The 26,151-nt window shown below is 45.2% G+C and overlaps 1 long non-coding RNA gene across 2 annotated transcripts; it reads left to right on the top strand.

Moving 5' to 3' along the window:
- Positions 1–19,436: 19,436 nt before the first annotated feature.
- LOC109773078 (uncharacterized) lies at positions 19,437–21,747 on the top strand. 2 transcript variants are annotated; one of them, XR_002235251.4, is made up of 4 exons: positions 19,437–20,186; positions 20,311–20,643; positions 21,187–21,292; positions 21,507–21,747. It is a non-coding gene; the product is annotated as an uncharacterized lncRNA (long non-coding RNA). The 2 variants fall into 2 exon arrangements; XR_002235250.4 differs by having other exon boundaries at positions 19,444–20,122.
- The last annotated feature ends 4,404 nt before the right edge of the window (positions 21,748–26,151 follow it).

The following is a 26,151-nucleotide window of genomic DNA, read 5'->3' as shown; positions in this document are numbered from 1 at the left end:
TAATGCAACTTCATATCATAATCCTTTATGAGCTCCATCCATCTCCTCTATCTGAGATTCAACTCCTTCTATGTGAAGATGTACTTCAAACTCTTATGATCCGTGTATACATGACAACGGTTTCCAATGAGAAAATGTCTCCAGGTCTTGAGCGCATGCACTATGGCTGCTAACTCCAAATCATGCGTGGCATAATTCAACTCATGAGGTTGAATCTGACATGAGGCATATGAAACAACTCTTCCGTCTTGCATAAGTACACCTCCAAGTCCCTGGCGAGAAGCGTCACAATATACTTGAAAATCCTTGCGTATATCTAGAAGAATTAGCACTGGGGCTGAACTAAACGTTTCTTCAACTCCTGAAAACTGGCCTCACATTCTTCGGTCCATTTGAACTTGGTGTCCTTCTTCAATAACTCCGTCATGGGCTTGGCAATCTTGGAAAAATTCTCAATGAATCTCTGATAATATCCCGCGAGTCCAAGAAAACTGCGTATCTCTCCAACTGAGGTGGGTGCCAACCACTCAGTGATTGACCGAGCCTTGGTAGGGTCTACTGCTATTCCTTCTCCAGATATAACATGTCCGAGAAATCCAACTTCCTTCAACCAAAACTCACATTTGCTGAACTTGGCATATAGCTGATGTTCCCTGAGCTTCTCAAGAACTAAGCGCAAATGTTCCTTGTGTTCTTCATTCCTCGAGTATACCAATATATCATCAATGAACACCACAACAAACTTATCCAAGAACTCCATGAACACCTTATTCATCATACTCATAAAGTAGGCAAGGGCATTAGTCAAACCAAAAGACATGACAGTGTACTCATATAGCCCATACCTTGTGGTAAAAGTTGTCTTAGGTATATCATGTTCTCGGATCTTCAGCTGGTGGTATCCTGATCGAAGATCGATCTTGGAGAATACTTTAGCTCCCTGCAGCTGGTCAAACAAATCATTGATCACAGGTAATGGGTATTTGTTCTTGATCGTCACCTCATTCAGTGCACGATAATCCACAACCATCCTCAAAGATCCATCCTTCTTCTCAACTAAGAGCACTGGGGCTCCCCAAGGTGATGAACTTGGTCGAATGTAACCTTTCTCCAATAACTCCTTAATCTGCTTCTTAATTTCCTCCAGATCATTTGTGGGCATCCGATACGGTCTCCTCGATATTGGTGCGGTGCCTGGCAGTAGCTCTATCAAAAATTATGTGTCTCGATCTGGTGGCATGCCGGGTAGCTTCTCTGGGAATACGTCGGGATAATCCTTCATAACTGGTACTTCCTCCTGAACAACTCCCAAAAGTGAATTTACTTGTGTCCTCCTTGGCGCATGTCTAGACACATACTTGATCCTTTTCCCTCTGGGGTGGTGAGGAGAATTGACTTGCTAGCACAATCGATATTTCCTCCGTACATCGATAGCCAATCCATGCCTAGTATCACATCCAATCCTTGTGACTCCAGAATTATTAGGTCCGAGGGGAAAACATGTCTACCTATGGTTAATGACAACCGAAAACATCCTCTGCTAGCCATATACTCCGCTCCAGGTGAGCTTACTAACATAGGTGTCTGAAGGGCTACGGTGGGCAACTTAAACTTATCCACAAATCCCCTTGATATGTATGAATGCGATGCACCAGTGTCAAAAAGGACAATAGCTGTAAATGACTTAATCAAAAACTTACCAATAACTGCATCAGGCTGCTCTTCAACTTCCTCCATGTTGACGTGGTTCACCTGCCCTCTGGTAAAAGGGTTGGGCTTCTTTCCAGAACTTCCATTTCCGTTACCATTCTTTAACTCAGAACAATCATTGGCGTAGTGTCCAGTCTTCCCGCACTTGAAACAGGTAACATGGCTCAGGTCCTTCTTGGCGGGTGTTGCCGGGTTGGAACGGCTCTGACTGCTGTTTCCCCCATTCCCATTCCCATTCTTGGGGCCAATGTGGTTATGTGGAATTCCTCCATTGTGAGAATGGCCTCCACGGTTATCATGGGTATGTCCTCCCGAGTTCGGGGTAAAACGAGGCTTCTGCTGAGCTCCAGAGTTATACTTCCCCTATCCATACTTCCGTTTGCGGTTCTCTATCTGCTGCTGCTTGCCTTCAATCATAAGAGCTTTGTCTACCAGCTCCTGCTAGTTGGTGAATGTTGCCACCATCAACTGCATACTCAGCTCGTCATTCATCCCCTCCATAAATTTCTCCTGCTTCACGGCATCTGTGGCCACATCATCTGGGGCGTAGCGAGCTAACTTGTTGAACTCATCCACGTATTGCGCCACAGTACGATTCCCCTGGCGTAAGCTGCGAAACTCACGCTTCTTCATGCTCATAGCTCCAGCTGAGACATGTGCAGTGCGGAAGACCCGCTGAAACTGATCCCAAGTGACATTGGCCACAGGGAAAGTGGCGGTGTAGTTTTCCCACCATGAGGTGCAGGTCCATCCATTTGATGTGCGGCAAAGCGCACCTTCTCAGCATCTGTGCAACCTGCGGTGGTCAGCTCCCTTCCAATCTTGCGGGGCTAGTCATCAACAACAATCGACTTGATGCTACTAGAGAACACCAGCGGATTCAACCTTAGAAAGCGGGCTAAGTTGTCCACTGGAGGTGGTGGTGGTGGGTTGTTGTTGTTGTTGCCTTGGTTCTGGACTAGCAACTGCATCAAGGCATTCTGTTGTTGGATCAACTGAGTGAGCTCCGGTGGGAAGACAAATCCGTGGTCACATCTCGGAGGCATCTGATAGGTTTAGAGGGGTGAGAACAGAATAGAGTGAGGTCTAAAGAGAAATCACTACCCGTATGCACATGAGACAAACACATTCATTTCACACCACTCAATTCAAACAAGATCATACAATCGATCTAGGCTACCGTTACAAAAAGGCTCGTGGACTACATTATATACATGGGAGAATACTAATGGTAATATGGTGGTCGACTAAAAATTTTGATCGGTGGAAGACTCCATGATATCTCCTCCAGCTTCGTCTTCATAATCATCATTGCTGTCGGGGTCGGAGTCCGTGTCGTCTATTATAATGTAGTCCTCTGAACGAATGTCCACTCCAGGTTCAGGATCCCCCATGAATATCCCTAGCTTCTTCTTCGGATCTTCATTCTTCTCTAGTAGTACAACAATTTCTTCTTCGTATCCATCGCGTGTACACTTGAGTTCTTCCTCCAGCTCCATGTTCCGGGTCATCACCTTCTTCATGTGTCACAGCCTGATTTTTGGCCCTTACTTTTTCCTTTGTTTTTCTGAGGTTTTTGCTTGAATTTTCTTTTTTCGTGGCTTTGTGGTCTGGAAACTGAAGAAGATGCCCTCTTCTTTATTTCCAGAGTGCCTTGTCATCCTCAAACCCTTTCCTAGACCTTGCCATTTTCATCCTAGCCCATCCCCAATATTCTTTTTCTAGGGAATATTCCTTTTTTCTATTAAAGGAATATCCCAATTTGCCCTAGGTTGTGAAGCAACCTATATTTCTATCACTCCCAAGATTCCCAAATAATTCTCATAAATTGTTTGGGTCATATCTTCCTCAAATATGGCAAAACATTTCATTTTCCATATTTCCCATCATGCTCAATTAATTATTTTCCTATTCTCTCCTGAGTGGCAGATTGTGAAGCAAGTGCCATTTATCTTTGCCCAATTGACCCCAAACTTCTTGGACACCTTTTCATGTCCAAATAATTGCCTCATCCCAAAGTTCAACTTAATTTGCCTAGTAAATATTCCTGAGCAATTTTTCAAAGTTCCTGTTTGAGGGAATTGGTTGTGAAGGAATTGCTAGCTAGGTTAACCCAATTGAGTTGAAATTTTGCATGGTCCTTCATAGCATCAAATCAAAGCCCTCCACAAGATTTGAGCTCATGCAATGCATCCATGTGAGCACAGCTTCAAATCTTTGTTTCTGCCCAAATTTTCAGTTAGTGAAGCAAGTATATTTTATCTTGCTCCATTGTGTCTGAAAATTTTTCTAGGCCTTCTCCTACCTATATAACCTATCTCCACAAAATTTGGGCTCATTTCATCTAGCCATTTTCCCTCAGGGTTTTTCCCAATTTTCTGGATAGGGAGGATAGCTATGAAGGAAGTACCATTTTGGCTTGGCCAAATGGAATGAAATTTTTATGGCACTCTCATATGCCCAACTCAACTAGCCTTACCAAATTTCAGCTCAAGTGGTTAGTCCTAGTGAGTGCTACTTCATGATTCATTTTCTGGACCAATTTAAGCAGTTGTGAAGCAACTATATTAAATCCTGGTCCATTTCCTCTCAAACTTTCCAGGATCATAGTCCTTCCTATCCTAATCATCCTAGACAACACCATTTGACTCAATCAAGTTCCTGTTGATCGGCAGTGCTCGGCCAATATTGATACAACAAACATCAGATGATCACTCACACCTCTCCTTGGCACTTTTCCGTGATCCATCACCTCCCTCGGCCTCTATTATGCAGGGACTAGTCACTTGACGACTCCTCGCAGCCTCCCTTGTCCTCTTCGTGCCAGTGCCAGTGGTCACCGCCGTTTTGGCGTGCAGCAGCCATGTCCAGAGCATCGTTTTGCCTCGGCCTTGCTCGTGCTCGTCGTCTTCGCGCGCGTGAGCCTGTCCAGCGTGTTCCCCGCGTCGATGCCGTCCCCTTGGACTCCTCTCCCCCTCCGTTAGGGCTTTGATGGCGCTCGTCGCCGCGCGTCCACGGGCGCGCTGTAGCCGACCGTCGTCTTCTCCTCTGTTGGCTTCTTCCTCTGTATGTCCCCGAGCTCTGCCTCGTCTCCGTGAGCTCTGCCACTCGTCCGTTCCCTCCCTCGTCGCCTTCCTGTGCCACCCCGTGCTCGCTGGCCGTCGCCAGAGCCTCGGCCGGACGTGCCCGGCGGCACCCGAGCCACGGTCACGCGTCCACGGCCTCCCCTCCTCGACCACGCCTATATAAAGGCCACCCCGAGCACACCGTCGCATCCACCGCACTCCTCTCCCCCTCCCCACCTCTAGCCCGAGCTCGAGAAGCTCTCTGGGCTCGACATCGCCGTCATGGCCGCCGCGGGCCTCACGTCGAATTCCAGCTCTACGGCGTGCCTCGACCCATCTAGCCACCACTAGAGCCCTCCACCACCCCTCCTAAGACCCTCCAGCACCTCGCCTCCTCCTGTCCCCCACCGGGGCGCCGTGCCCATCTCCACCCGAAGCCCTCCTCCGCCGTGTCCCGTGCTCCGCCCTTCCCCATGCTCTTCAGCGACCGTTCTGCCCACAGACGGGTGCGGCTCCCTCCCCTGAACATGCCGGTAGGTCGAGCGCCGCGAGAGGTGGCCAGAGCTGCCCGCAGTCGCTGTCGGGCGCCGGCTCTGCCTCGACCAGGGATGGGCGCTAGTGGGGAGAAGAAGGAGACGATGCCGTCCCTGCCAGCTAGCCGCGGGTGCCGCATGTCAGCGAGACTAGGTCGGCCCCGCGCCCTGCTGATTGGATTAAGTGGAGGCGTAAATACTCAAGTACGTTTTCATTTTCAGAAAGCGTATTTTCCCTCTGCTTCAGCTCAAAGTACGTTTCCGTTATTCTGAAAGCATATTTTCTCTCTGTTTCAGCCCAGAACACCTTTTCTTAGTCAGAAAGCGTATTTCTAATTTTGCGCATCTGTCTTATCCACTCAGGGACCCGGTTGTGAATATTATTTTTATAGAAAAGTCCTTGATCTTCTACACCTCACAACTCCGCAACCGTAACTCCGATCAAGGTGAAACCAACGCTCACTTCTTCGTCTCTTTGAGCCCAAACTTTTGGTACCATTTTCACAATGGTTTGACATACTAGAAATGACCATTTTGCCCTTGCCCCTAATCAGCCCCTTCCGAGAGAGAATCTTTTCTGGCGAATCTTTCCGCGGCTTCACCGCACCTCTTCCCGAAGCCTTCTTCATCCCCAGGCAAGCCACAACCACCATTTGCATGATAGCCATGCAGAAGCATTGGTTTTCAACTTGAATCTTTCATAAATGTCTGTTTGATTTTCTACTGCTATCATTATTTCGGTTATGCTTATGGATCGGTAGTTACCGTCATGATATGTTTTCTTGCACTCTGTTATTATGTTCTTCGTGCTAGTATTACCTTAAGATTGGCCATGCTTGGTAGTAGTACATGTTGGGAGATGGTCTTCGGTGCATGACTATTGTCTGTTCCGAGTACCGTTGTTATGCATGTTCTTTTGCACCCAGTTGGTTAAATGCTTGCATGGTAGTTTTATCGTTATGTTATTGCATGGTATTTATTGTTGATGTTAGTGGTCATGTTATGCTATGAGTAGTGTTATACTTGTGATATTCATGCTCGTCATTATGTCATGCTCTGTTGGATATGATTCATTGTTGATATGGATGATAGTTATGTTGTACCCCCATGCTTATATCATGCTCATGCATTGTAATTGCATCATGTTATTTTATCATGACTCAGCATATTGCATTCAAGTTTAACCAGATTAAATTGAACTTGAACAACTGTTGGCTGAGTCATGGTGCCACCATATCCAGCTGACCAGTGCAACCAAGATTACCTTTGTGGGAAGGTCCTAGCTGGGTCTATTGTCATGCCTCTCGCCGGTGCCTCCAACAAGGGAAGGTTATGCGCGGGCGCTACCTTGATCGGGTAGGACGGCATAAGCCTTGTGTGCCCGTTGTTGAGTATGGATCCTTGTCTCCGTTTGGGACCGTTTTGCCATGACGGTGGTCGTTGGTGCCTTTGGTAGGCACGGGGCCACCCAGGACTTAGCCCAAAGGGGAGTTGGTTAGAGTGGTAGGGAGAGTGTCATGGCAGGAGATCGGTTTTGTCGGAACGCCGTTGGTCCACCCGAATGGGAGAGCGAGGCCATGGGTTCCGTGGTGTGGGTATAGTGTACTAACCTCTGTAGAGTGTGTGTTAAATCTATCGGTAGCCCCACCCACGGATAAGGGCCCAGTTCGTAGTCGGTCACACTATGGGTCAACAGTAATAATAACAATTTTGCTTAATAACAACCCCGGTTCGATGATGAAAGAAGTTGGTTGATATTTATGTGATCGTAAGAGGATAACCGTGGTATCGAGGATACCGCGTTGTGGATATTTGTGGTGTTATGCGAGAGTCAAGGGTAAAAGTCAAGCTCCTTGTGGTCATGAATGATTCCTACGGTATTGTTAATACCAAGCTTGATTGGATCCTGAGATGATCGTGTGATGTCCGTGATGTTAAGTTTCTGCAGGTGATGGTTATGAGGTAACCCCGAGCAGAGTAAGTTGATGCATGATAGTGTCATCATGTTACATGTTAGTATCATCATGTTTATATGTTCATGCCATGTTTATATTGTGCTATTGGTATCATGTTGTTCATGCCATGTTGTTTAGATGATATCATGTTAATCCTTGTTAACCTGTAATTGCCATGCTGTTGTTTGTCTTGAAAGCTTCTGGTTATTGTGAGCTTGCAAGTACATTCAATGTAATGACCTGGCGTGTCATGCCAGCTTGCAGGTCAAGCCGGATTTGATTGCTTGTTTGCTGTGGATTCTTTGTTTGCGAGCTAGGATAAGCGTTCCAGCCAGAGTCCCTGCGGAGTGGAGTTCATCACCATCATCGCTGTTCCCCTGCTGGAGCTATTCCGCTGCTTCGTGTTGTTCTGCTGCTTGCATAGAGCAACTGTGGTAGGCGTAGTGTCGCCATGCCGATGTAATCTGATACATCTCCAACGTATCTATAATTTTTTATTCTTCCATGCTATTATATTATCTGTTTTGGATGTTTAATCGGCTTTACTAAGCACTTTTATATTATTTTTGGGACTAACCTAGTAACCCAAGGCCCAATGCAAATTGCTGTTTTTTTTCCTATTTCAGTGTTTCGTAGAAAAGGAATATCAAACGGATTCCAAATGGAATGAAACCTTCGGGAGAGTTATTTTTGGAACAAACGTGATCTAGAGGACTTGGAGTGGACGTCAAGAAACAACCAAGGAGGCCACGAGGCAGGGAGGTGCACCTGCCCCCTGGGCGCGCCCCGACCCTCGTGGGCCCCTTGTAGCTCCACCGACCTACTTCTTCCTCCTATATATACCCATATACCCCGAAACCAACCAGGAGCACCACGAAACCCTATTTCCACTGCCGCAACCTTCTGTATCCGTGAGATCCCATCTTGGGGCCTTTTTCGGCGCTCCGCCGGAGGGGGAATCGATCACGGAGGGCTTCTACATCAACACCATAGCCTCTCCGAGGATGTGTGAGTAGTTTACCTCAAACCTTCGGGTCCATAGTTATTAGCTAGATGGCTTCTTCTCTCTCTTTGGATCTCAATACAAAGTTCTCCTTGATCTTCTTGGAGATCTATTCGATGTAACTCTTTTTGCGGTGTGTTTGTCGAGATCCGATGAATTGTGGGTTTATGATCAAGATTATCTATGAACAATATTTGAATCTCCTATGAATTCTTTTATGTATGATGTGTTATCTTTGCAAGTCTCTTCGAATTATCAGTTTGGTTTGGCCTACTAGATTGATCTTTCTTGCAATGGGAGAAGTGCTTAGCTTTGGGTTCAATCTTGCGTTGCTCGATCCCAGTGACAGAAAGGGAAATGACACGTATTGTATTGTTGCCATCGAGGATAAAAAGATGGGGTTTATATCATATTGCTTTAGTTTATCCCTCTACATCATGTCATCTTGCCTAATGCGTTACTCTGTTCTTATGAACTTAATACTCTAGATGCATGCTGGATAGCGGTCGTTGTGTGGAGTAATAGTAGTAGATGCAAACAGGAGTCGGTCTACTTGTTGCGGACGTGATGCCTATATACATGATCATGCCTAGATATTCTCATAATTATGCACTTTTCTATCAACTGCTCGATAGTGATTTGTTCACCCACCGTAATACTTATGCTATCTTGAGAGAAGCCACTAGTGAAACCTATGGCCCCCGGGTCTATTTTCCATCATATAAGTTTCCGATCTATTTTTACTTTGCAATCTTTAATTTTAATCTTTATCATAAAAATACCAAAAATATTATCTTATCATCTCTATCAAATCTCACTTTTGCAAGTGGCCGTGAAGGGATTGACAACCCCTTTATCGCGTTGGTTGCAAGGTTCTTATTTGTTTGTGTAGGTACGAGGGACTTGCGTGTGGCCTCCTACTGGATTGATACCTTGGTTCTTAAAAACTGAGGGAAATACTTACGCTACTTTGCTGCATCACCCTTTCCTCTTCAAGGGGAAACCAAGGCAGTGCTCAAGAGGTAGCATAATCCCACTGTACCCCTTTAGCTTGTAATAAAGAGCTGATTTGTTCTATGCTAAGCAGTGTCGTATTCCAGAAGACTTCTCCTCGATCTCTGGGCTGGAATACGGGGCGTTCCGGTTTTCTCTGAGCCAGGGTGCCACAGGCTTGGTATCAGAGCAGGTCTGGCTGTAGGATGCCCTAGCCCGCGCGAACGTTAGTAACGGTAGTATAGACCCAAATTTATTTGTTGCACTTGATTGTTGCATTTGTTTGTTGCATAGTATGCATATAGAATATTATCTGGTCGTTCATAGTGATCTTGTGAGTGTAGGTGGTATTGGTTTCAATCCACTACCTACACCCTCCTTCTTTGCATTCCTACTCTTAAGTGTTTGGCATCATCCCTGTCCCAGCAGAGTGATGCCCTGGTATCAAGTGTTCCAAACACCATTTGCAGGAGTTATGCTCAGGTATCGCGTTGATATCTTTCCGACACCCACCCGTGTTATTTCGGTGATAGACCTGTCTCTATACCGAATCGTGCCTTCCATCTCGCCATTTTGGCAACCCTTGCTGATCTTTGTTATCAGAAAAAGGGCAATGCCAGCAAGCCCAGTCTTCCACCGCAACCTTACCCAGTCATCCAATTCTCTGGACGTGTACGATTCCCATTCGTACACTTGATGATGATGTGGTTGTACCCTTAGTGTTTGACCCCATGATCCCCAAGTCCGTCCTTGCCTCCGTATCTATCCAGATCCAACCGGTGTTCAGCCAGCGATTGGTGTAGCCTTGGTTACACCAACTCCTTCCACACGCAGATTCACTTTCGTGCACACCGTCACAGCATAATAGACCGCAATACCGGAGTTTCCGTGAGATTTGTGTGCTTAGGTGTGCATGCATATTATTGTGTGAGTAGCAGTAATATGTGGTGTTGCTTGAGTATTTATATTATTAGTATCCTGGTGTGCTTTTGTTTTAGTCGTTTCTTTTGCTTCTTTCTTTGGGCCTTCGGTGTGGCATTATTTTCCCCTTATTAAAGTTGCTCGTCAACCAACACCGGACCTGAAGAATCAGTAAGGAATTCAAATACTTGGAAGCTCAGATAAACGGAATGAAGTTATCAGCAGACTGTAGTGAACTTTGGAATATCTCGTCTGAATGCAAAAGGAATCCTGGATGGACAGTCAGTATCATGTTTGTATTAGCGTGCACTCCTTCCAACAATACGGATAATCAAGTTTGTCTCAGGGTGCACTCTTCATGACAGAAATGATCAAATTAGCAAGAAGATAAGCTATGTGCAAGACCAACAGTATAATCTCAGTCAGAGAAAGGAGGATAGTCCAGCAAACACTGTTTCATGCATGTAATCAACAGCAGAAATATTAAGGGGTATGCATATGTGGTAATCGGTCCGCATATCCAATGAGAAGCTTCTACAGCACGAAACCCAGTCTTTCTCGGCAAGATACTCTAGATGGTTTCCAGCATAAGCCATCCAATTGTCCTCAGTACGACACTGGTGCAAGATAGTACATTGTGAATTGATAGCAGATGGCAGAATTAGATCCGCAACAGTTGTTCAGAAGCAAGAATCAGTCAGAACACAAGTCTGCCTCGGGAATCAGATTCTCAGCTATATGTGAGGGAAGCCAGATATCCGCCTCAGTGTGACAAAGGACTATGAAGATTGACGACAACACTGAGCTCTGTACAAGTACCGGTGAACCTGGAATATGATCCTGATGAGCCCTTGTATTCTTTTCTCTGGTAACGGCACCACACCTGTGTTCTGAGCCGTTTTTGGCCGTCCAGGGTGGATGCCAACTTTATATTTCTCTATTCAACAACTGTCATGAGTTCTGAGCTGCTTTCCGGCCGTCTCGTACAACTGTTGAGTTTCTTTTTGTGACAGTGGCCCTATGCTCTGAGCTGCTTTTCAGCCGTCTTAGGGAACTGTCACTTTCTTCTTATCAACATAGTCTCATGCTCTAAGCTGCTTTTCGGCCGTCTTGAGCCGTGGTTGAGCTATTTCAGTGATGTCCCAGATCTGAGTTGTAAAGACCGTTCTGGTGGCTACTGATTTATTTGCCGATTTCTTGCAAGGGTTCAGATGATCATTTCCCTAAGGTCAGAACTTGAGAGGTGATGAACTTACCATTGAAAAATTATTACCATGTCAGGAGATGAGAATAAGGGTACGCCTGTCAGAATGTTGCACCCAACAGAACCTATGGTCACACGAAGAAGCAATATGACCCCACTCTTTCAACCAAGGATCCAAATTAAGAAAACAATAATAAAGGAGCAAGACTAGTGGTGGAGATATGAAAATGGTAGCGTGAACCATATGGTGCCAGGACCCCGGACATTCTAAGTCAGTATCGACTGCCATGGATACTCACTTAAGGGGTCTACTCAAATTTTGGTAAGGAACCCATATCCAGACAACCCGCTCAGTTAACCGCATATGCTCAAGTTTGTCAGTATCGAATATCTAGGTTGTGAAGTCAGACCAAAGGTCAATTCAACAGTCTAATTCCAGTGACTATGGTAAAGCATCACACAGCCTACTATCCCCATGGATATACTGACAGAATGAATGATCAGTATGAGGAATAACCATCTCGAAGCATGTGCCCTCACTTATGTGAATCACCGAAGGATAGCCTGTCTGGAAGAAATTTTTCCGCCAGAGCCACCGACAATCAAGGATGAGGATATTATCATATAAGGTCACACCTCTGATGCTGGCCACGACAGGTGCCAATCAAATATTTGGTATGAATCTGAGACTCAAGACAGTGGACCAAGTCAGGATGATTAAGAAATTCCTGCAATAAGTCAGAATCTGTCAGGAAAACGGTTATGCCTCAACTCATTGTTTGGAACCCAAAGGACCTGCATTTAGTGGATGAACCCAATGCAAGGAGTCAGAGCTTGGGTGTTCATCAGGAAAATCTTATCACCAATTCATGAAAGGATGTCAGTACAGACACAACAATCGATAATCACTCTCAGATTTGTGGGACGGGCACATATTTCAGTCATGGTAATCTCAGATAAGTCAGCAGATATGAAAAGAATTGGAGCCAGTATAAGCATGAGAATGTGAGGTAAGATCTTTCAGGATATGGATACAGTGAAGGAAACCACCCCAGAGCTAGTCAGGTAAGTCAGATAAAGAATTTAACGGGAACAATCAATAAAGGAAAAAGGATACCCGAGTTGGAAACGGTTTCCTTAAGTAGATATATTCATACTTGTTCCTTGAGCAACCAAATCTCGAGGACGAGACTTCTTTAAGGGGGGAAGAGTTGTCACAGCCTGATTTTTGGCCCTTTCTTTTTCCTTTGTTTTTCTGAGGTTTTTGCTTGAATTTTCTTTTTTCATGGCTTTGTGGTCTGGAAACTGAAGAAGATGCCCTCTTCTTTATTTCCAGAGTGGCTTGTCATCCTCAAACCCTTTCCTAGACCTTGACAATTTCAACCTAGCCCAACCCCAATATTCTTTTTCTAGGGAATATTCCTTTTTTCTATTGAAGGAATAACCCAATTTGCCCTAGGTTGTGAAGCAACCTATATTTCTATCACTCCCAAGATTCCCAAATAATTCTCATAAATTGTTTGGGTCATATATTCCTCAAATATGGAAAAATATTTCATTTTCCATATTTCCCATCATGCTCAATTAATTATTTTCCTATTCTGTCCTGAGTGGCAGATTGTGAAGCAAGTGCCATTTATCTTTACCCAATTGACCCCGAACTTCTTGGACACCTTTTCATGTCCAAATAATTTCCTCATCCCAAAGTTCAACTTAATTTGCCTAGTAAATATTCCTGAGCAATTTTTCAAAGTTCCTGTCTGAGGAAATTGGTTGTCAAGGAAGTGCTAGCTAGGTTAACCCAATTGAGTTGAAATTTTGCATGGTCCTTCATAGCATCAAATCAAAGCCCTCCTCAAGATTTGAGCTCATGCAATATATCCATGTGAGCACAGCTTCAAATCTTTGTTTCTTCCCAAATTTTCAGTTAGTGAAGCAAGTATATTTTATCTTGCTCCATTGTGTCTGAAAAATTTTCTAGGCCTTCTCCTACCTATATAACCTATCTCCACAAAATTTGGGCTCATTTCATCTAGCCGTTTTCCCTCAGGGTTTTTCCCAATTTTCTGGACAGGGAGGATAGCTATGAAGGAAGTACCATTTTGGCTTGGCCAAATGGCATGAAATTTTTATGGCACTCTCATATGCCCAACTCAACTAGCCTTGCCAAATTTCAGCTCAAGTGGTTACTCCAAGTGAGTGCTACTTCATGATTCATTTTTTGGACCAATTTAAGCAGTTGTGAAGCAACTATATTAAATCCTGGTCCATTTCCTCTCAAACTTTCCAGGATCATAGTCCTTCCTATCCTAATCATCCCAGACAACCCCATTTGATTCAATCAAGTTCCTGTTGATAAGCAGTGCTCGGCCAAGTTTGATACACCAAACTTCAGACGATCACTCACACCTCTCCTTGGCACTTTTCCGTGATCAATCACCTCCCTCGGCCTCTACTATGCAGGGACTAGTCACTTGACAACTCCTCCCAGCCTCCCTTGTCCTCTTCGTGCCAGTGCCAGTGGTGGCCGCCGTTTTGGCGCGTAGCGGCCATGTCCAGAGCGTCGTTTTGCCTCGGCACTTCTCGTGCTCATCGTGTTCGCGCGCGTGAGCCTGTCCAGCGTGTTCCCCGTGTCATCGCCGTCCCCTTGGACTCCTCTCCCCCTCCGACAAGGCTTTAATGGCGCTCGTCACCGCGTGTCCACGGGCGCGCTGTAGCCGACCGTCGTCTTCTCCTCTTTTGGCTTCTTCCTCCCTTTGTCCCCGAGCTCTACCTCGTCTCCGTGAGCTCTGCCACTCGTCCGTTCCCTCCCTCGTCGCCTTCCTGTGCCACCCCGTGCTCGCTGGCCGTCGCCAAATCCTCGGCCGGACGTGCCCGGCGGCACCCGAGCCACGGCCACGCGTCCACGGCCTCCCCTCCTCGACCATGCCTATATAAAGGCCACCCCCAGCATACCATCGCATCCACCGCACTCCTCTACCCCTCCCCACCTCTAGCACGAGCTCGAGAAGCTCTCTAGGCTCGAAATCGCCGTCATGGCCTCCATGGACCTCACCTCGAATTCGAGCTCTACGGCGTGCCCCGACCCATCTAGCCACCACCAGAGCCCTCCACCACCCCTCTTGAGCCCCTCGAGCACCTCGCCTCCTCCTGTCCCCCACCGGGGCGCCGTGCCCATCTCCACCCGAAGCCCTCCTCCGTCATGTCCCATGCTCCACCCTCCCCCGTGCTCTCTGGCGGCCGTTCTGCCCACAGACGGGTGCGGCTCCCTCCCCTGAGCATGCCGGTAGGTCGAGCGCCGCGAGAGGTGGCCGGAGCTGCCTGCAGTCGCCGTCGGGTGCCGGCTCTGCCTCGGCCAGGGATGGGCGCGAGCAGGGAGAAGAAGGAGACGACGCCCTCCCTGCCAGCTAGCCGCGGGCCCCGCATGTCGGCCCCGCGCCCTGCTGACTGGATTAAGTGGAGGCGTAAATACTCAAGTACGTTTTCGTTTTCAGAAAGCGTATTTTCCCTCTGCTTCAGCTCAAAGTACGTTTCCGTTATTCTGAAAGCGTATTTTCTCTCTGTTTCAGCCCAGAACACGTTTTATTAGTCAGAAAGCGTATTTCTAATTTTGCGCATCTGTCTTATCCACTCAGGGACCCGGCTGTGAATATTATTTTTTACAGAAAAGTCCCTGATCTTCTACACCTCATAACTCCGCAACCGTTACTCCGATTGAGGTGAAATCAACGCTCACTTCTTCGTCTCTTCGAGCCCAAACTTTTGGTACCATTTTCACTATGGTTTGACATACTTGAAAAGACCATTTTTCCCTTGCCCCTAATCAGCCCCCTCAAAAATAGGATCTTTTCCGGCGAATCTTTCCGCGGCTTCACCGCACCTCTTCCCGAAGCCTTCTTCATCCACAGGCAAGCCACAACCACCATTTGCATGATAGCCATGCAGAAGCATTGGTTTTCAACTTGAATCTTTAATAACTGTCTGTTTGATTTGTTACTGCTGTCATTATTTTGGTTATGCTTATGGATCGGTGGTTACCGTCATGATATGTTTTCTTGCACTCTGTTATTATGTTCTTCATGCTAGTATTACCTTAATATTGGCCATGATTGGTAGTAGTACATGTTGGTGATGGTCTTTGGTGCATGACTATTGTCTATTCCGAGTACCGTTGTTATGCATGTTCTTTTGCACCTAGTTGGTTAAATGCTTGCATGGTAGTTCTATCGTTATGTCATTGCATGGTATTTATTGTTGATGCTAGTGGTCATGTTATGCTATGAGTAGTGTTATACTTGTGATATTCGTGCTCATCATTATGTCATGCTCAGTTGGATATGATTGTTGATATGGATGACAGTTATGTTGTACCCCCATGCTTATATCATGACTCAGCATATTGCATTCAAATTTAACCGGATTAAATTGAACTTGAACAACTGTTGGCCGAGTCATGGTGCCACCATATCGAGCTGACTAGTGCAACCACGCTTACCTTTGTGGGAAGGTCCTAGCTGGGTCTATTGTCATGCCTCTCGCTGGTGCCTCCAATGAGGGAAGGTTATGCGCGGGCGCTACCCTGATCGGGTAGGACGGCATAAGCCTTGTGTGCCCGTTGTTGAGTATGGATCCTTGTCCACGTTTGGGACCGTTTTTCCACGACAGTGGCCGTTGGTGCCATTGGTAGGCACGGGGCCACCCAGGACTTAGCCCAAAGGGGAGTTGGTTGGAGTGGTAGGGAGAGTGTCATGGCAGTAGATCGGTTTTGTCGGATCGCCGTTAGTCCACCGGAATGGGAGTGCGAGGCCATGTGTTCCGTGGTGTGGGTACAGTGTACTAACCTCTGCAGAGTGTGTGTTAAATCAATCGATAGCCGCGCCCACGGATAAGGGCCCAGTTCGTAGTCGGTCACACTATGGGTCAACAGTAATAATAATAATAATAATTTTGCTTAATAACAACCCCGGTTCGATGATGAAAGAAGTTGGTTGATATTTATGTGATCGTGAGAGGATCACCGTAGTATCGAGGATACCGCGTTGTGGATATTTGTGGTGTTATGCGAGAGTCAAGGGTAAAAGTCAAGCTCCTTATGGTCATGAATGATTCCTACGGTATTGTTAATTCCAAGCTTGATTGGATCCTCAGATGATCGTGTGATGTCCATGATGGTAAGTTTGTGCAGGTGATGGTTATGAGGTAACCCCGAGCAGAGTAAGTTGATGCATGATAGTGTCATCATGTTGCATGTTAGTATCATCATGTTTATATGTTCATGCCATGCTTATATTGTGCTATTGGTATCATGTATTTCATGCCATGTTGTTTAGATGATATCATGTTAATCCTTGTTAACCTGTAATTGCCATGCTGTTGTTTTTCTTGAATGCTTCTGGTTATTGTGAGCTTGCAAGTACATTCAATGTACTGACCTGGCGTGTCATGCCAGCTTACAGGTCAAGCCGGATTTGATTGCTTGTTTGTGGTGGATTCTTTGTTTGCGAGCTAGGATAAGCGTTCCAGCCAGAGTCCCTGCGGAGTGGAGTTCATCACCGTCGTCGTTGTTCCGCTGCTAGAGTTATTCCGCTGCTTCGTGTTGTTCTGCTGCTTGCATAGAGCAACCGTGGTAGGCGTAGTGTCGCCATGCCGATGTAATCCCACTGTACCCCTTTAGCTTGTAATAAATAGTTGATTTGTTCTATGCTAAGTAGTGCGGTATTCCAGAAGACTTCTCCTCGATATCTGGGCTGGAATACGAGGCGTTCCGGTTTTCTCTGAGCCGGGGTGCCAAATCATGTCTATCATGTTGGCGCACATCTGGTTCTCCTGATGACGAATGTGCTGATTCAACTCCTGTATGTAGGCTGCAATTGACTTGTCATTCCTGGTGTGAATCATCTCCCATTGCTCATCTCTGCATCCACATATCTGGTAGATGGTGTCCTTAAGGTCCTTATTGTACACTTCACCTATGCGTCCAATGGTGATGTGGGCGGCCATGCTCTTCCTAAACTCCAGGTTGGTGCATCAAAGGAAAACTTGATGGGCTCGGTAACTGGCGCGAACGTCCTTCCTAGAACATGAACTCGAATCATCCAGCGCTCCTCTTCTGGTAAAGTGGCGGTTTAGGTTCCGGTGAAACTTGGTATGCTGATGCTTAGGTACCTAGTGACTTCAAGTGTCGTCCGAAAGGCGTGTCATCATCTGGTTGAGCGAACTTGTTCCTTGGGTCCGCCATCTATAGAGTAGAAATGGAGAAGAGTTAGAAATGAGTAGAGAAGAGTATCCTGTGGCTTTTCCTAGTGGTCGCATCCTACAGTCAGCGTGTGCTCTAATACCATCTTGTAACGACCCAACCTCAGACGGTCAAGTCTCTGTGCTTTAGTGTCATCCCTGGATTGGTATTGCTGACACACACAGTACTCAAGGATTCATAATAGAGTTCAATCAGACACTTATTACATCGAGTGTCTCAAATAAAGTACTTATTACAATAATATGGCTGAAGGCCATCTAAATAAGATAATTGCGGAAGCATCAAAGATAAATGAGTCCATCCAACTCCACGGCAATACTGAGTGCATGACAACAACCTAGGGCACCTTACTCTTCGTCTGAAAATTCTGCAACATGATACATTGCAGCTGTGTAGGTCTGCACATGGAATATGCTGGCAAGATAACACCATAGAGCAATGAACAAACAACAATTATCACTACATGCATATTTCGCTGGTGGAGGCTCTACGGTTATCATTTGCATAAAGCTAATTTTTCCCTACAACAAAGGAATATACATTTTACTTAACTACAAAGTTTGTTGAAAATATTGAGAAGGTACCCCCAACTCAATCCCAAATTAACTATAATTACCCAAACAAATTCATTAAGTAAAGTGATGAGATCAACATAATCATTCAAATACCAGATACTCAAGATGTCCATAACCGGGGACACGGCTAACCATGATTAGTTTGTACACTCTGCAGAGGTTTGCACACTTTTCCCCACAAGACTCGATCTCCTCCGTTGAATTTCTCGCACTGCATGATGTTTGAGAAACGGATGACCGAGACACAGTCTTTCCGAAGAGGTCCCCTTAACCGATAGATAGGCCAGTACACCTACAATCCCCTACATCTGCTAGCCCATCATGGAAAGGATTCCCACAACTTACTCAACTATGCCAGAGCCCATAATGGCTTGTGGCTGCACATGGAAGTTTCTAGCATGAATAATCTTATGACCCCTTTGAGCCTGGGTGGCATTCCATAGGAGGATCAGACGGGTACCCCGGGATCTCTTTGGACAACACTGGATTCCCCAGGTGCCCACAACCAATCCACCCAGATGTGTATTAAAGTAGACACCTTAAGTTAACCCTTAGATATAAATAACTCTCACATCTTTCATGAATCTCACAAACCAATCCACGTCTACGAGCATAGCATAGCAGTATAAGCATAACGTAGTAACACCCAGGGTTTGAATATAAGACAATAGGTTCCTACCTCATCATCTACTTCCCAATGACCACATGTTATCAAAGTACTACTCATGCAATTTTTGAGGGTTGAAACTAATGCATAAAAACTGGGTAATAAAGGGGGTATGATCAAAGTGTTACTTGCCTTGCTGACGATCGGAAAATCCAAGTGATTCGTAGTAGCAAGGCTCGCACTCCGGAAACTCTGTCGTGAACAAACAATAGCATACATAAGCACTCAAGCATAAGATGCAAAGGTAAAACCAAAATAAAAGATCTAAACAGAAAGTTCAAGTGAAGAGCTTCGATTCGCAAAAAGAATCAATCGAATCGGAGTTACGAAACACAAACTATGATCAAAAGAAGTTTGAATTCTAATATGCTTGAAACCAAAATTTAAATTTCCAAAATCATGTTCAAGTTGATTATCTGGATAGAGGGGAACAATATGAAGATTTTGGCGTTGGTTTCACTATATTTGGATAAACGAGCAAAAAGTAGTGAAGGTTTGAAGATCAGGGACTAATCTATAAGAAAACTATTCGCGGTTAGGTCCCTGACCGAAAATCTCTACTATTAAAGGAGAATCGAACGTCGTGATGGTTCAACCTCCTCCTTCCCACCTCCTTCGAGAGATCCCGCACAGAAAAAATCGCTAGGAGAATCCACGTTGACAACCAACCACCTCGCACCCCCTTACGATTCCCAATTTTCTTGTATAGTAAAAAGAAAAGGAAAAACAAAAAGCACCCACGAGGCCACGACCACGACACACGTACCCACGCCCCGAACTCTCGTCACCACCCAAACTACCCATCGCTCCTCCCACCCCATCTCTCGCGAGAAATATCCCCTACCGTCATCCAGATCGGAGATCACATCGGTCCTCCTCCACCATGCGCCCGCCTCCCCCCACGGTCGTGGCCCGACTCATCCTTCTCTTCGCTCACCGCGCCGGCGTAGGCGCTCACGCCTTCTTAGCGCTCAAGCGCCGCCCATGGATAGACGATGGCTTCAGCCGCGTCAACGAGGTCGAGGAGTCCCTGACCCAGCCCTTTCCCTCACCTTCATCGGATGCCTCACCCGTCTCCATGGGGTCGGGTACTCTTTCCCTCCCCTACCCTGCCCTCCCCTAGCGGTGGCTGACACACTCTTCTTGTCTATCTCCCGGGGATGCCCTGTCCTCCCATGGCGTGCTGGGGACCGATGACCGTGGGGAATTTGAACTGGTGGCGCCGGTCGAACGTCGAGAGGTTGGCACAGCCCCGCCACACACTTGTCCCCCCTCATTAGGATCCTCAATTTCTCATCTAAAAGGTCCTGTCTCCATGCGCATGCCTCTGGTTTCATCCCTGAATTAATCTTATCTTGAAGTGTGGTGATCATGCATGTTTGTTTGTGTTCTCAAGGCATTCAACCTCTGCTTTCGCTTCATGTGCAGGTTTATGTGGATGGAACTACCACCATATCTACCCAGCGTTTTGGTTTGGTCTTGTGATGCTGACGCACATTGTCTTTCATGTTCCTACTATTTGCCTTTTAGTTTTGACTTGTGATCCCGACGGACATTTTCTTTCTACAACTGTGATATTTCCCTCCTTCATTGATGAATGCAACTGCATGAATGGGACGGCGAAGCCGCTGTCATGAAAATTGCAGAATGATGACATAGATACGAAGGCATGAAATAAAAGGCAAATGTGAAGCTCTTGCATCAATCCTCAGACTGATTCCTGCAAAATTTCCCGCATAACTACAACATGGTAGTCTTGAAGTAAATACTATTTTTGATATTTTCTATGTGTTTTTAGCACAGTAGATAGTTAATATTGTTTTTCGTCTCAAGTTCAAGATGAGGGCGACCAATTAAGAAAACAGTTTGGTGAGATAGAGTGGCAGGTTTGCTAGAATCACTGTAGCTTCTTCAGTCGCAAACTTCTGCTCATGCCTATGACATTTTCTGGGATTTTTTTGAGGAAACTATTTTGTTTACACTATCCTATTGACATGTCTATGGCAGCAGTGAAACGTAAACGAACACTTCTAGGCTAGATATTATTAAGGTGTACATACATTGATCCTTTACATGGATCTTGCCATCTTTATTTGCCAGTCATTTGAACTATTTGAGAAACTTGAAGGCAAGCTCAAGGAAATACATCATTACCTTTTGGTTTTATTCTTGAGTTGTTGGAATCAATGTGGAAGACATCTTCCTATTGTAGACACAATATTTACTGATTTGCAATCTTATACTCTGTTTGACATTACACGTTACGGAAATACTGAGATTATGCTTATGCCACTGTGCTGATAGAGATTGGCTACTTAATAGTATGGAGAGGACAAGATCGAAAAGGATGGTGATATAAGGAAAGCGGGGAGTGGTAGAGGAAGAAATTTGGGACGACAATTATAAATAGGTTAGTACTTTGAATCTTTATGCACCGAGGTATTGTTTGTGGTAGAAACAAGTGTTTTAAAAGGCTCATGATTTTGGCGAAACTGTATGATGTATGTGTGTTCCTTCACATGGACAAGTATGAAAGGGTACCCATTATGAAATCATAGATCAGTGATGTATCATTTCTTTGTCTTTCATATTGCATATATGGCTCACATGGCCGCACTCTGCAGAATATCGAGTTGGATGATGATGATGATGATTGGAACCAAGAGGAGGAACCAAGTAAGTTTCATTTGATTTTCTGTTCATATGGCGGCTACTGTGTCCAGATATGTAAAGTCTGGATTTGTTTACTTACTTTCTTGTATGTTCTATACTTACAGTTTTTCAGTACTTGCTTCTTGTTGCCTCTCAGTGTATCATTAAATAATTAGTTGACCAGTGTTGACAATGGTGCATCGATCCTATTTAGTTCTGGTTTTGTATGCCTCCCCAGCTACAGCTTATACCCAAAAAATATTAGCATACAAATTGATATCAGCTGTGGGAGACTCGGCTACGCCGATAATGCCTCCAATGTGGTGGTCGTCATGGTGGACGCCACCATGTGAGCTATAGCTCATCTGGGTGTAGCTGGAGCAATTTCCTTCGCAGTTCAAGTCCGGGCAGCTTTTTATGTGCATGCATGTAATCCGGCTTTGCTCGGTCCCTAGCATTATTAATTATATTTTCAGCCAATAACAACCATGTAATGTGTGCATCTCCACGTCTTGGTGTAATTCTCGGCTAGTTAGATCTGACCGATGCATGTGCTTCGTGGGATATAGATGTCTATCGATCCCAGGTGAAGTCTCGGTTAGTTAGATCTGAAGTCCCAGTTGGGGTTAGGAAGAGGCTGGACTTCTATCGATCCCGATTCTTCTGGCAGAGTGACAAACTTAAGAGAAAATACCGACTCGCCAAATGGGATATCATTTGTCGACCGAAGGACCAGGGGGGCCTTGGTATCGAGAATCTTGAAGTCAAGAACAGATGCGTTCTCAGTAAGTGGCTGTACAAGTTGTCAGTTGAGACTGAGGCAACTTGGGCTCAGATTCTCTGTAGTAAGTATTTGCAGTCCAAGACTTCGTCCCAGGTGACAGTCAGACCAACTGGCTCGCCGTTTTGGAAGGGGCTTATGAGGGTCAAAGCCGCCTTCTTTAATAGAACAAAGTTTATTGTCGGTAATGGCAACACCACTCGCTTTTGGGAGGATACTTGGCTTGGTGAAACGCCGTTGGCGCTCCAGTATCCGTCCCTGTATCATATTGTTCAGCGTCGTGATTCTCTTGTTGCAACGATTATGCAGTCCATTCCCCTCAATATTCAGTTTCGGAGGGTGCTTGTTGGCCACCGGTGGGAAGCTTGGCTTCATTTGGTGAGTAGACTGATGGAGGTTCAGCTAACTCATCAGCTCTATCAGTTGTGTTGGAAGCTTACTAGGTCTGGAGAGTTTACACTCAAGTCGATGTATATCGATGTCATTAACTCTAGAAGTATTCCTAGTTCCAAACATGTTTGGAAAGTCAAAGTTCCTTTGAAGATTAAAGTGTTTATGTGGTTTGTGCATAAACAAGTAATTTTAACAAAGGACAATTTGGTTAAGCGCAACTGGACAGGATCTACTAGATGTAGTTTTTGTGATCGGGATGAGACTATCAAGCACCTCTTCTTTGATTGCCCGTTGGCGAGAGTTTTGTGGCGCACCATGCAAATTGCCTTTAACATTACTCCTCCGAATTCGGTCAGTACGTTATTTGGAATGTGGCTTGCTGGGATAGAGTCAGAAACAGCTAGACACATTCGAGTAGGAGTATGTGCGTTGTTATGGGCAATTTGGAACTGCCGAAATGATTTGGTTTTTAACAGAACAACAACTATTCATTTTTTGCAGGTTTTATTCCAGGCTACCGCGTTGATCTGTACGTGGTCCTTACTCACTCCGACGGAGGCCAGGGAGCGTTTGGTTACTGGATCTATCCGGTGGGAGATGGTAGCGCGGGATATCTTCAACCGGTTTGGATGGCGGTCATGTAATAGGATAGGCGATTAGTTCCCCTATCTTTTGTTGTGCCAGCCGGTTGTGGCTTTTGGGTCTTCAGTTCTTGGCGTTGTGGCTCTGCGTGAGCTTGCCATTTTTACTTTTTTGCAAGACATTAAGACCTTGTTGAACCTTTTTTATCTATAAATGTGGCCGTATGCATCGTTCTGATGCAGAGGCCGGGGAGTCCCCCCTTTTTGAAAAAATGTGCTTCGTGGGATGCCACGAATCCAGTGCAAGCAGCGTCGCTGTGGCTGGGTTCAGGTGGACATGGGATGGTTCATCCGATATACCTACTCACTAGCTACTTTCTCTCTTTTTCAGTAGTATTTTAAACGACAATACTTGACCATATAAATAAGAGAAGAAATCAGAAAAGGCTGCAAGATTTTTACGCAATGCAAATCACTTGTCTGCGTGCTCGCATGTGTGTAGGCGCGCTTGTTCTTTCGTGTCCAAATACTGGTGTAGTGTTGTGAGAGAGATCCTGGAACTTCAATTTTTGTTATGCAGTTTCTTGAGTTGTATACATCTCATGTCCTTTAGATACATCATGTGTATAGGGAGCAAGCGCCACATTGCTACATTTAATGCTTTGGTGTGCTCTCACGCTCCAAGCCATTGTCCCACGCTCCAAACTGCAGATATTGACTATGATATGAAATTGTAATTGCTCGTAATTTAATTTTTTGACACAAGGCAGGAGCCAAGAATACTAGCTTGCCTGAGAGAAGATACGTAAGAGAGTATATTAATTTACCTTTGGAGGGAAGAGTATATAATTTAAGACTAAGGCATATATGTGTGACATGGAAGCTCTTAACAATGGTTAGCATATGGTTGCCAAGTTATTTCTCTGGTTCATCTCAAATTGAGCGTCTTGATACTTCATATGAAAATTTGGTTGTAATTTTTTTTCCTCAAGACACACTTTTTGTATGAAAGAAATATGTATAAAATTCCACAAAGCATTGTAGATAAGCAGGTTCATATGTTTGAGTGTCTGACATGCCTTTTTTTCAGTTTTTCCTGCCAGAAAGAACGCAAGTGACTTATTTAATCTCAGAGATATGTCCCCGTTATCACTTTTGAGGAGTCATTGTTCCAGGCACACAAAATGTTGACAGATGTATCATTTACAATGACCATTCAATTGTAATTTCAGTGCCACGTCATAAAATTTCAACTCACCAGTTCAGCCCCTTCCATAAGGTAGTTCTCTTTCTATGACCTGAAATCACAAAATCCATTGCATGTGATTTAGTCTTCTATACCAGCATAGCAAATTAGCAATTGTAAATGGTTACCTATGGCGGTGAAGTTATGTGTTGCTACAATATCTTTCTCTGCCAGTCTCAACGGGGCGACAAGGTCATCCAGTTTGTTCATTCATTCAGTTCTTTTTGCTTTGCAGATATTGCATCAAAGGTCGGAAGTGAACCGTGCAATACATCATTCTAATATTAGTTATAATCGGCTGACCATATAGGATGTACCACTTGTGATGTATTACACTCCATATTTCCTTACATTTGTGGCGTGAAATTTTTATTCCTCTCATTTGTCCATTTTTTTGGTTATATCACTTAAATTGGTGAATTGGAAGTTATGTTGTTTCAGATGCTTAATGTGTGATGAAGCAGATGGTGTTCGGAAATCCAGCATCTGACTCCTGGTTTTGGTCTTAAGATTGCAGTAAAACAATGGAACAACCATGGTTCACTGCAAAATTTACTTAATACAACTATAGGTAGAAATTTCTGAGAGGAGGAACATAATTGATCTTCATTAGATCTACTTCAATGACCTAGAAAAACCAATAATTTGTTTAAAAAAACGTTCTTCGCATTAGGTGCCTAGAGTTTTAAGTGTTTTCCACTAGCACTATGTAGCCAGCCTTTCTTTATGAGTTATTCGTCCAACAAGGAAAATAAAATGCTAGAGCGAAAGTAAATCTTCGGAACTGAAATCACATATTGCCATGCTAAACGCATATTTTTGAAGTAGAACATTTCATTGTGTCCATATACTTTTTTTATTCCGTGGCAACGCACGGGCACTCAGCTAGTTAAACTAAAAAGAAAAATCTATCAGACGAACGTCCGCTAACAATCGGGAGAACGTTCACTAATTAACAAAACCTAAAAATAAAACCGATCTTAACGAAATAAACCAAACTTTCATAAAAAACCGATCGGGTTTTCTTCTGTTTTTACCGGTTCGGTGAAGGAAACCGGTGCCGGCGGTAGCGGCGCGGCGTGGCACGGCAGCGGATGGAGGCGGTGGGGTGCAGCGCGGGCGGCGGGGGCGCGAGCGGTGTGAGGCGGCGGCGGCGGCAGGCGGCGGCGGCTGCGGGCGGCGGGGTGGCGGCGGCGCGGGTGGCGGAGGAAGTCGGGCCTCGACCCTATTTAAAGGGGCCGGGGGGTCGCTTGGGGAAGGGCTAGGCGGCGGCGGAGGAGTCCGCCCGGGACTCGGCGGCAGCGGCGGCGGGCGCGAGCCGGACTCGGGGACGAGGCGGCGGCGAGCTGGGCCACGACCTGGCGCTAGCTGGGCCGGCCCAGTTAGGAATTTTTTAAATAATTTCCCCGAAAAAGAAAAATCCAAAAATAAAATATATAAAAATCCGAAAATCCCAAAAATAATTTTCACAGTCCTCTCCTAATATTTAGGACAACATGAACTTTTTTTGGGCTAAAATGCGAATTTTGAAAATGCAATTTTTCCCTAATTTAATAGAATAAAATCTCAATAAAAAATTCAAATAAAATACATATTTTTATCTAAAACTAAATTTC

This window comes from Aegilops tauschii, chromosome 1 (assembly GCF_002575655.3).
Source record: "Aegilops tauschii subsp. strangulata cultivar AL8/78 chromosome 1, Aet v6.0, whole genome shotgun sequence".
Taxonomy (NCBI): domain Eukaryota; kingdom Viridiplantae; phylum Streptophyta; class Magnoliopsida; order Poales; family Poaceae; genus Aegilops; species Aegilops tauschii.
The sequence above is the reverse complement of the archived record's forward strand: the minus strand, read 5'-3'. Positions and strand labels throughout refer to the sequence as shown.